Raw genomic sequence first — 11629 nt, 5'->3', positions numbered from 1 at the left:
TGCCTCATACCACTACACTAATTAAGTTCCATTTAGCACTAACCGCTCGCTAAAATATGGGGAGCAATAACAGTAAGTATAAAGCTCTTACCCCGACTACAAGCTGGAAAATGTTATATTTTTCACCAAGGAATAGAGTCACAACCACAGCAAGTGTGTTTAGGAAGAAGTTTATTTATACAAATGTTTGTCACATGTACAAATGAATTAACAATTCAACATAAATATAAACCATTGACAACATACTCTCCTCCAATACAACCATCACGAAACTTTAAAATCCCCAGGGTGTAAATTATTTATAACAGAGTAATTTCTAAAGACGTCCACCCAGGTTTGGGGAATCATCTGAAGGTCAGCAGATAAACTGGTTCTCCAACTCAGGATGAAATCTGCAGATAAAAGACGACATTTTGATTAATTCTTTATTGTGAAACATGAACGATCAGACTGACTTTAGAGGATTACGGCATCCTCACCTGCATTTAAGTCTCCTCATACTGGTTAAACCCTGACTGATGTTTGTGGCGCACTCTGGTTGGTTTCAACGAGGAGCCACTCTTCTCACTGACGCCAGCAGGAACCTGTGAAACAGTAAAAACAGCATTTCTCAGATGATTTATACACTTTATACATCTGTTCATACAAGGAGACTTTAATGAAACTGGATTTTGACGATCCAGGTTTGATTAAATGTTCTTTGTTGTAGTTCAGGTAAACTTACCACTTAATCGCCTCCGAGACCTTCGACAAGGGACTTCTGCACTCATCAGCAGCCTCTGAAAGATTTCCACTCCTGTAAAGCAGAGCTTCCAGTTAGACACTCGAGCAGTACAACAAACATTTCATCTGACTAGAAACCTAAAAAGATGTCGGAGGTTTACCTATAACCCTGCTGCGAGGAGTCACAGCAGGGCCTCAAACAACCTCGCGTCTCTCTAGCAGACACTACAGGAAAGAACAGAGCCACTGCAGGCTGAGCCTCGCTGGTGAGGTCTGCACAGGTCTTACAGGTTTAACAAGGTGGCGTCACATTCGGGGTGTCAGTCAATGAAGGAGGCTGGCTCAGGCTCAGTACCTGCTTGTACAAAATCAGCTGCACTCTCCCTCCTCTGTGACTGTTAACTGACAGTCGCTGGTTAACAGTCTGAAACACCGGGGAGCTGTAGGACACACCGTAACTGGTGAACCGGGAGAAGAGTTTTCTACTATGAGACTGCAGGTGTCTGCAAAGAGTCTGCATCTGGCTTCTTAATAGCACAGGATTTCACTATTGTGGTCGTTAATTATGGAATATTAAGAAAGATCTGACACCCTGAGGTACATTTTTATTATTAGCACACTTTAGGTTTTTCTGATCACAACAATCCTCAGCCTATAAAGCAATAAGGAAACAAAAGTCTCAGTTATTCAGATTAGATATAACAATTCATTTTCTTTAAGTCTACCATCCTCATTTGGCCCAAATATGACACCATTATTCTCTTAAAGGATTTGTGTAATGTATCATTAAATGTCTTAACGTGTAGTAAGTGGCCACGTGTCGTCTTCTCTTTATAAAACTAACCTCAATCATTGAGCATCAGATGTCAGTCAGGGGGTCTGAGCAGAGCGGGGTCTGGCTTCATCTCTGCAGTCCTGTAAAAAGAGGATTTTACATTAAGTACAGGACATTTAACAAAAATCCTCTAACAGTTGACTACAGTTTTCCCTCCAACCACAACATTAATGTGGCCACAGCACAGGCTAAAGTACAATACAATGTATGATTTTCAGGATATTTGGTCATTTTAAACAGTTTCCAGATGTTTCCATGACCGGAAAACGAAGTGTCCTAGTTTTCCAGGACACATGTGGATTCTGATCTACAGATTCACACACAAAGTACCATGAAGGAAGGAGAGTTTAAGTAAGGCCTCACTCTTTAAACAACAGTGTAGTTTGTGTTTAGAGTATAAACCAGTTACATGTTAGTCGTCTACCACAGAGACAACGTGGTAAAAAACCCTGGGAATGTCACAATATCTTGTTATAAGATACAGCGATGTGCCAGCAACGTATTTAAATACTGATTACATTTATTATTACGATCAGAGAACTGCTCTACCAGAGAATACCGTTGTAATGTTTGCATGCTAAAAACAGATATTGGTACATAACATGAATAAAATTAAAATAATGTGCTATATAATCTTACGTTTGTTCTATTCCTACCTAAAGTACAAACTATAAACAGTTAAAAGCACTGATTTAGTAGTTTGCAGCAGTGAAAACCTGCACTCCCATCCCTTCATGCCACATGGTCTCCTGCTGTAATTCAATAAAACTCCCTTCAAGGTGAACATGGGTTAGAAAACAGCACCCAGACGGTTTTTAGGCTCATTTTGTGGCCATGATAAAACAATAAGTGGGTACTTTCCACAATAATTGTCGGAGGTTTACCTATAACCCTGCCATGAAGAGTCACAGCAGGGCCTCAAACAACCTCACATCTCTCTAGCAGACACTACAGGAAAGGATAGAGCCACTGCAGGCTGGGCCTCGCTGGAAAGGTCTGCACATTCAACACTTTAAAGCTAAAAGAAGTTTACAATAAACGTGTTTGCGTGTCTTTCCTGTAATAACACGTTAACACGAGGTTTCCTCAATCCAATACATAATCTACACATGGTCTTAAGAGTTGAATATCTACTGATAACGTTGTTAAAAAGCAGCCTTACCTCTCCATCTTAACGCTGGATGTCGCACACATGTATTCAGTCTGTAAACATAGAAAATAAATAATGTTTAAACAGGTTAGGTAGCAGGAGACCAACGCCCGCATTTCACAGCCTTTAACCGTTTACAGCAACATTTCTTTAACAAAACCGACATTTTATCACAACTGATCACCTCTAATAACATTTAACGTTGTCAGAAACTTTATAAATCGATTAATTTAAAGTGGATGGAGGCGGATTATTTATAAATACCTTCACTCTCAATCCGCCGTGCGATCAACTGGACTACATGTCCGGATGTGACGTGTTTTTATACACGGGGTCTTCTTCTACTGTTTTTTTTTAAACTGAGTTTAACGATGCACGGGTTCGCCCGGTTCGCCCAGCAGGGGGCGGTAAGACACCAAATATGGCAGCGGATGTTTGAACTGAATTTAACGGTTTTCTCTTGTGATGCGATGTTTGGGTGATGAACTAGTTTAAATACAAGTTAAAATACAATAATTAAAGCTTAATAAAGATCGTATAAAGCGAATAAAGATGAATACAGTAGCAGTCAAGTAATATTTATGGCACTCTTCAAACCAAGAGGAGAAGACAAGTGCCAAGACAAGGCAAAATACTAAATTACTAATACATATTTACTCATTTTAAAGTTATAAAAGTGAAGAATAGCCAAAGAAATTGAATAGTTTGGTGAATAAATGAGTATGACAATATAAATATGAGGTGAACTGAATTACGAGAATTGGGTTGAAAGAGAATAAAGAAATAAACTAAAGCAGTAAACACATCCAAAACAAACCAGAATGTACGTTTATTATAATGTATTTTGAGATGATATTGGGAAATAAATTCAAATTAGTTTGACTCACTTCCTCATGCTGGAAATATCACAATGAGAGCAAATGGAAAAAACAAATCTCCAAACGCCTTTAGTCCAAAATAAGATTAAAAAAAGGGAAATTATTGAAACTGTGATCACATCATTAAGAAATGACTTTGCATTTTCCCATGTAAACTGAATAGAGGAAAGTTACCAGTAGGCACATCACAGTAAACATTAAAAAGATATTTACATATAAAATATTCTTACTACTGTACTTTTAAAATCTTTAGTTTTATTGAGCAACATTTCCCCCAAATTATGTTATAGCTACAGGAATTTCAGAATAAAACCAACCACATAGTGCATATAAAGTGATTTTAAAACTGCTTTTTATCCACAACAGACCATCTCTATGTAGGAGGGCTCTTTATAACCCAGTGGACAGCCGTTGCTGGTGGGTGTCCACGAGGAGGACGCTCGTGGTGGATGACTCAGACTGCATTTGCCCAAACACAAACAATACAGGCCATAGAGGAGCAGACTTCTCTCTTTGGCCGTCTGTTGTGGCCTGCACCATCAGCAGACGTCCAGCGATGAATTTCAGCTTTGTTTTCCTGCAGTGATGCTGACCACTCACCCAGTTGACGTGGTTCGAATACTGAACCTGACAATCTGAATCTGTGTTTAGACCCAAAACACGGGGCTGTTTTAGCCGCTCTTCTTGTTTATCTGTGTGAGACTTTAGAGGAAGTTCTGTTGAAGCTATAAATAAGAAAAGGCGGCTTTATCTTGTACCCACTGTCTCTGAAGTCGCCACCAAACAGTACTGTCGATTTATCGTAATTTGATCATATTTTTCCTGGGATTAAAACCTGACAGGGTCTGTTTTTGCTGCATGAACATGTCTGTACAATACCAACAACAAGAAGTGAAGCTTGAAATCATTTACCAGACAATCACATAATCAGATTTCAGAATCTTAAAATAGCTCAGTGACCAAAATGCTTTTACAAAAGTTTATTTTTACTTTTATATGAGTTGTTGTTTTCTACTTTTAACTTCTGAGGACAGTGAGGTCATGTCTTGACTTTTTGGGGGGATTTGAGACCAAGACTAGGAGATTTGGTTAAATTGCAACTGAAACTGTGACCTTCACACATTGTGGAATATAAAAAAAGCTATTTCTACATAATAAATATATTTAAATATATTGTTTCAGTAACTTGTGTCCCTTCATTGACTCACTCAGGTCCACTGTGGCAGTTCAGTTAGAGTTTCCCTACACTTATATCTGAATAAAAGAAGTAATTATTCTTATTCTAACAGTTTGAGTAAAAAAATGCATGACTGCAAGCTGTATTAAATAAATAACAATCCCAATCTCACTACAGGGATATTGTTTATTTAAAGTAAAAAGATACAAATAAAAATAGAAGATCAAACAAAGTATTTAAATATTTACAAGTTCAAATTATTTACATATAAGATATAGAAACACCTTAATCCTGAGAACAGGAGGTCAAACCTGCCACACCTACTGCACACGCCCCAAGAGGAGAGGGGGAGACCTCTATCTCATCTAACTAGCTAGACAGAGCAAAAAAGGGCGGGATTTAGGAAGGGTCAGTTGAAATAATATATTCCATGATGCATAATAATTTCATTGGTAATGCTAATATTCTCCACTGTCCCAGAAACTGTCCTTTTTATTGTCTCCAGGACAACAGGACATCCTTAATGTCAAGCACTGTCACTTGGTCTTCATCGAGATGACTCTGCGTCTGGGTCACATGATGACATATGAGACAAATCAGAAATACTTTAATAAACTTTCTTAGGGAAACACAATCCCAAATCTGAAAGACCATGGATTCACAGAAAAGTGCTAATAAATGTACATTGTGTTCAAATTATTGGCTTGAACTAAAGAAATCCTTGAAAGATTGTTATAAAGAAGGCTTTAAAACTGCTGTAAAACTTTAACTTTGAGGGGGTGGGTTTGTAATCCTGACTGTGACCGTGCAATAAAGGTTTGTGTCTGATCTGGAATCAAAGTCAGTGGTAACAACTAGAGGCATTGCTAAGTGGCGACAGAGACCTTGTATATTTAAATTAAGCTGAACGGCCCTGAGAGGACAGACTGCTGAATCAAACTTGTGTCAGACGTCAGAGGAACCATTCACTCACCAAACAAGAGCTGTAATCCACCTAAAGGCCTTTTGGCGAGCGGACAGCACAGTGAGCGCTGCTCTGAATGTCGTCACCACTCTCTGATTTATTCGAAGGTGACGCTCCGAGGATCACAAACCAGCTGAGGGAGTTTACTCATAACAACTCAAACCCTCTAAGAGCCTTTTCTCAGGATCACTCTGAGGGTGTCTTTCCTTCCAGCTGTAGAGTCACTGCAGTTGTTTCACAGCACACATACAGCGTACTGCAAGTGGGTTGCAGGGTTGGTTTTCTGTTTGAGATTTAAGTGAGAGTTATGTAAGAGGCATTAGATCACACTGAGTCGGCATGTGAATAATGCATTTGTGTGAGTGTGTTGGATCCTCTTCAGCTGACCAACATGACTGAGCTCCAGGAGATGCAACTTTGTCAGAGAGACGGCTGCAGTTAATCGTTAATACGAGCTGCAACTAATATTTTTTTCACATTACTAATTAATCATTTACTCTCTTTAACATTTAACAGTTCCCAAACACAAAGACGATGTCTTCAAATAGGTTTGTTTTTGTCCAACTAAAAGCCCAGAACACAAAAATATTAAATTTACAATATAGAAAAACAGGGAACTGGTGTAATTAATTGTGAATAAAGCTGCAACTAATAGTTCTTCTCATTACTGATTAACTATTTAGTCTATACAATGTCTGAAAATAGTGAAAAATGCCAATTCCCAAACACCAAGATTATGTCTGTAGACAGGATTGTTTTTGTCAGAAACAGTCAAAAACAATAAAATAATACACCTGCAACAAAGAAAACAGAGAAAAACAAGAAATCCTCACATTTTATGAAGCTGAAACCTGTAAATGTTTAATATTTGTGACCGATAAATGACTTAAAACATCAAACATACTGAAAGTGTGTGTTTACATGTCATTAAAATATGTATTTAATCAACTCAGGAGGCAAATTTGTTTAAGAATTCAAACATTTTAAAACAATCTGGTACGAAAAGTTGGACTTTACCCTTAAACGATAAGAATAAACTGATCTAATAATCAGCAAGCTCTGCCTCTGTTTGGACTTTACTGACTCTAATGTTAACTGGCAGGGCCCCTTCTGTTGAAGCCTGAGAGTTCGGGGAACACTCACGTGGACTCACAGTTGATCTGGATGCTACATCAATGACAGAAACACAAGGAGAGCTGTGGTGCAGCTGAGGCTCCAGCTGATCTCCCTCCACCCCCCAACGCCGTACAGTAGCTCCCGGCCGCTCTTACGAAACCACGCAGCGACCTGAGAGGCTTTGCGAGGTCGCAGTTTGAGGATAATTGAAGTTTCATTCAGACTTTGGGCTTTAATGAGCACATAATCCTTTTCACCTGATCCCTGCCGGCCAAAATGAGGTGAAATACTTCGTTCCACATGGTCGAGAAAAAGGCTGCGTGCAGCCATAATGTCATTATGATCCTCTCTTCTTTTGCTGTTTAATCTGGTTAGTAAATATCAGTGGTTGAATATAACTATGTACATGTACTCAAGTACAGTTTTTATGCTACTTTACACTCCAAATAAAGTCTTTAAAATGAACCTTTACCAGCTGCAACATGAAAGTGACGCTTACACCCGAATGCATCACTAATTATTATCCAATAATATAAATTATACATGTGACTCTGAAATGGGCCATTCTCCATAATGAGTACTTTTGGTACTTTAAGTAAGATTTTGAATGCAGGACTTTTACTTGTAATAGATTACTTTTACACTGTGGTATTGTGCTACATCTACTTAAGTAAACTGAATACTTCTTCAAACTCTGTAGTTAGTCAGAGTTTTGACACTTCAATGTCATCCACATATGTATGCTTATAGAGGAAATATTAAGGTGGTTTTAAAGGTGGTATTAAGCTGAGGTTAATTACCCAGGATTCATTGCAATACGGACATAATAGCGTTTTTACAACTGCTGAGTAAAAAGAACAGACAGAACTTATTATGAATGTGTAAAACACTTACTTTATTAAAACTTTACTTGAATTAATTCAGGTCAGAAATAATATTTTAAGCACATCATGATACAGAAATACGACTGTTGCTTCAAGCGTCTCCGCAGACTTGAGGCCTCAGTTCCAGTTTCACACCCGTCACAAACTTGACGTGACGACTGTGAATACGTCACAGGATGTACGACTGAGGATGATATATGGATCCAGTCTCTCTCTTGGGACACTTGAACCGAGTGCAGCCAGTTCATTTGCGCGTGCAGTTGTAATTCAGTAGATGGATCATACAATAAGAAGTTTTCCAGTACATGATTTTCCCACCGTGCAGACTGAGTCAGCCTCTTAACGCTGCACAGCACCCAGTGCAGGATGTTCTCTCTCTGTGACTCTGAGTCAGCTTCTCAGCTTTTTCTTAATGTCTGCCACCCCGCCTCTCTCGGCTTCCTCCTGCTTGCCGCCCCATCCATGCCCTCTTCCACCACCTAACCAGCCTTTTCCTGTCTCTTTTACGCTCAATGGCACCATGGAAGGCTTAAATCCAGGTTATTTAAGGAGGCCAGATCCTTCACTAATAGCCTTATCACATGACACACTGTTCCGGCTTCGTGACTCTGCAGATACTCTCACACAAGCTCACCTCCCGGCGTCATATCTGTCCATTAGTTCTGGGAACACATGAGAGAGTGACATGCAACCAGTGTCTTTTTGTAAGAGTCAGGATGCTTAAATAACTCTTATCTTAGACTAACGTGTCCTGAGCAGAATTACTCAGCAGGACGTCTCCCACCGGCTCCTGCACGCTGTGTTTGGATTGCACAACCTACAGTGCTGGGAAAATTGTTACTCATTACTGTTTATAGTACAAGTTGATCAAAATGTTTTGTTCTTGAGTTAACAAAACAAGAACATGTTGCACACAAAAGGTATTTCACAAGGTAACTCTGGCATTAGAGATAAGGGTATTTTTATGATCTGTAACAGATTTTATATTGTAGACTACTCAAACATCTTTCGCAATCATTCAACAGATTTATTCCCCTAAAATGGGAGGTGATGATTGCCTTGGTGTCACATTTCTAATGCGATTCCGGTTTCCGTGTTGAAATACAGCTCATAAAAATACCAGGGACACACATCAGAGTATTTACAATGAGTGACAGAGTGTGTTATCAGGTTTGTTTTTTTCCACTTTTCATTCTGTGGGGTAAATAAGTTTTATGGGTTTTTTTTTGTGCTGTCATATGTCACCAATTTTCTACTGTTGAAGTCATGTGGAAACATCCTGTGGTTCTTTTATCCTCCTGCAGTTGACACACATAACCTGATCCATCTCGTGTTATCTCACTCAGTTAATGGAAAAACACTCAGATACACGCTGAAAATGAGCCTTTTCTCTCCCTTGTAGTGGATCCATTTCACACAAAACTTTACTTTTAAAAACATTTTTGTATAAAAAGGATGCAAAATATTATTATTGTTATAATTACGCTGTCTTTGTTTGGATTAAGGGGAAAAATGTCAATGTGGTTTGTTATGTATTATTGAGCATATAAAAAAATAAATAAACTGAATGTAAAACTGAACTGAAACACATTTCTCTTTGACATTTTACTAATATACTTGATATAAGGGCTTGAATGACTTACAAACACGAGAGTATTTCTACTTTTACTTAAATAAAAGACCTGAGGACTTCTTCTACCACTGCAAACAGCCACTCAAAGGTCTCCAAACTGCCACCGTACGGGTCTGCTACATGTAGTCTGGAGGGAAGAATTCCTGCCTTGAGTTAAACCTTTCCAGTTACATCATAACACCAACATTTTAACGCTGTTTGGTGCCAGTTCTCCTACATTTAACCAAAGTCCCAATCCTTCCTAACCTCAACCAAAGTGCTTTTGTTGCAGGACATGAACTCTGGACTGTGGTGCGACAGTCCTGCACTTTGTATGTTGTCGCCACAACAGAAATTATATAACCAATTTAATAATAAACAAAACCTAAGTAGAACACAGGGTTGGACATTTGGAAAAATGTGTCCTAATTCTCTTTGTTATTGTGTGTTCTGTCATTTAGTGGAAGCCTTTCTTCATCAATGCTCATACGACGTAGATATGTTGGGTTTTTGTGTGCTTCTCCCATAGGCTTCAATAGAACAGGCACCAAAGAGCACAAAATGTTGGTGTTATATGTATGAAACCTTCCTACTGCTTTAGTTTCCTCGTGTGACAGTGCAGCAGGGGGAGGAAAAGCCCACTGGCGAGCCGTGGTCTGCACTTTTAACATCTCCTGTCTGGCTTTTGCTCCTATTTTGACCACACGCCCCTCCTCAGAGCCGCAGCAGCCTGGCAGATACTGCAGAGCCACGGCGGAAACACGGGAGTGGATGTGAAGCCTGATTTGATTGCCGCAGTGATTATCACTCCATCAGACAGGCTGTAATTGTGAAGTAGATGTGAGGAGGCAGACGGAGGCGGGGGGCTGAGCACGAGCAGCTTGACAGCAGGCCAGGTTAGAGGGAGGAGGTCCGGGACAGAACATGCTGATCTGCCGCTCATAATTGGTCGTTTGTTTCCCCGGCCTACCTGTGGGTGTTCAAACCGAGGCCACACAGTGTCCCTGTGTCAGGAGTCAATCTGGGGTTTAATGGTGTGTTTTTTTTTTTTAAATCTACACAGGGGATCCACCGGGAAAATCAATTAACAGTGGCTAATGGCAACAGATATTTTTTCCACTGATGGATTTAATCCTTTTATGCATGTTTCAGGGACAGTTAGGGAGGGTGGATGTTTTCACCAACTCTCCACATGTCTGAATGCATCAATGACTTTATCAGATTATCTGAGTTTCTGCCTCTCTACCTAAAAAATGTCCTGATAGAAGCTCGGTGCATCGTGTGTCACGTTTTTGAGATACTGTAAGAAGGGCCAACTGTAAGTGCCTGGGCATGTCTGCAGCTGGTTTTGGCTGTTTTATTTGTAGAAAAATGTATATTAAAAGCTTTATTGCTGCCTCTCATCCAGCAAAGCAGAACTACAAAAGACTGAAAGTATTCTGCAGAGGTTGGACCAAGTCATTGTTTTGTTAGTCACACATAAGGCTAAACTCCCAATTCAAGTCTAAAGTCCTAAACTTTGATGGGATGAGTCTTTAAACAAGTCATAATGCCGTCTTAACCAAATGTAATATCATTTTAACAAAATAATAATAATATATTAAAGCTTTACATGCCTTAAAGGTCCAGTATGTAACATTTAGGAGGCTCTACCGGTAGAAATGGAATATGATATTCATAGGTCTGTTTTCAATTGTGTATAATAACCTGAATATATGAACTGTTGTGTTTTCGTTACCTTAAAATGAGCCGTTTTTATCGAACCAACCACTTCCCCAATGTATTCTAGTACTTTTTCCCAGAATGGGTAGACGAGTTTAGATTCCCAAACTGTATGTAAAAACGTTCCTGTTTCAGTTTCACATTTCCAACATAGATTATGTGCCAGCGAGCCCATCCTGTGGAGTTTAGAAGGAGTAACTGTGACATTTCTATGGAGAGAAGATCCTTTTCTCTGTGTTTGGAGGACTAACAGGTAGGTAACATTTCACAAATTTATTTAGCTTGAACCTGTGACATTTTACTGGCCAACGACTGAGTCACTTCAGTCCTCTAACTAACTGGTTTGTTGTTGTCAGTGAGTCAATCTTGTTACCCTTTTAACCAAAGTGCAGGTTATTCTTGACTTCTAACCAAAGGGGACAAAAACCAGTGTGAGACCGAGGCCAGGTGAGCAGCTCGTAACCATGGTAACATGTTTGTCAGGAGCTGACATTTTATGGCCCTCGCCTCCTACTGTGATCATGTGCAGCACCCACGAACAAGATCCCGCTGCCACAAACACACACAT

At 39.5% G+C, this 11629-nt stretch overlaps 1 long non-coding RNA gene and 2 other non-coding genes across 5 annotated transcripts; all 3 read right to left on the bottom strand.

Annotated features, from left to right (window-relative positions):
* Positions 1-317: 317 nt before the first annotated feature.
* LOC118343264 lies at positions 318-3041 on the bottom strand. Of its 3 annotated transcripts, none has more exons than XR_004797536.1 (6): positions 2973-3041; positions 2721-2761; positions 885-1638; positions 725-796; positions 480-584; positions 318-392 (listed from the first exon to the last, which is right to left on the bottom strand). It is a non-coding gene; the product is annotated as an uncharacterized LOC118343264 (long non-coding RNA). The 3 variants fall into 3 exon arrangements; XR_004797537.1 differs by having other exon boundaries at positions 1568-1638; XR_004797535.1 differs by having other exon boundaries at positions 725-1638.
* On the bottom strand, positions 868-1002 carry LOC118343298. The gene has a single exon (XR_004797547.1). It is a non-coding gene; the product is annotated as a small nucleolar RNA SNORA9 (small nucleolar RNA).
* Positions 2426-2560, bottom strand: LOC118343297. Its single transcript, XR_004797546.1, has one exon. It is a non-coding gene; the product is annotated as a small nucleolar RNA SNORA9 (small nucleolar RNA).
* Positions 3042-11629: the final 8588 nt, after the last annotated feature.

This window comes from Morone saxatilis, unplaced genomic scaffold (genome assembly GCF_004916995.1).
Source record: "Morone saxatilis isolate NCDOM2014 unplaced genomic scaffold, NCSU_SB_2.0 Contig9, whole genome shotgun sequence".
NCBI lineage: Eukaryota > Metazoa > Chordata > Actinopteri > Moronidae > Morone > Morone saxatilis.
The sequence above is the reverse complement of the archived record's forward strand: the minus strand, read 5'-3'. Positions and strand labels throughout refer to the sequence as shown.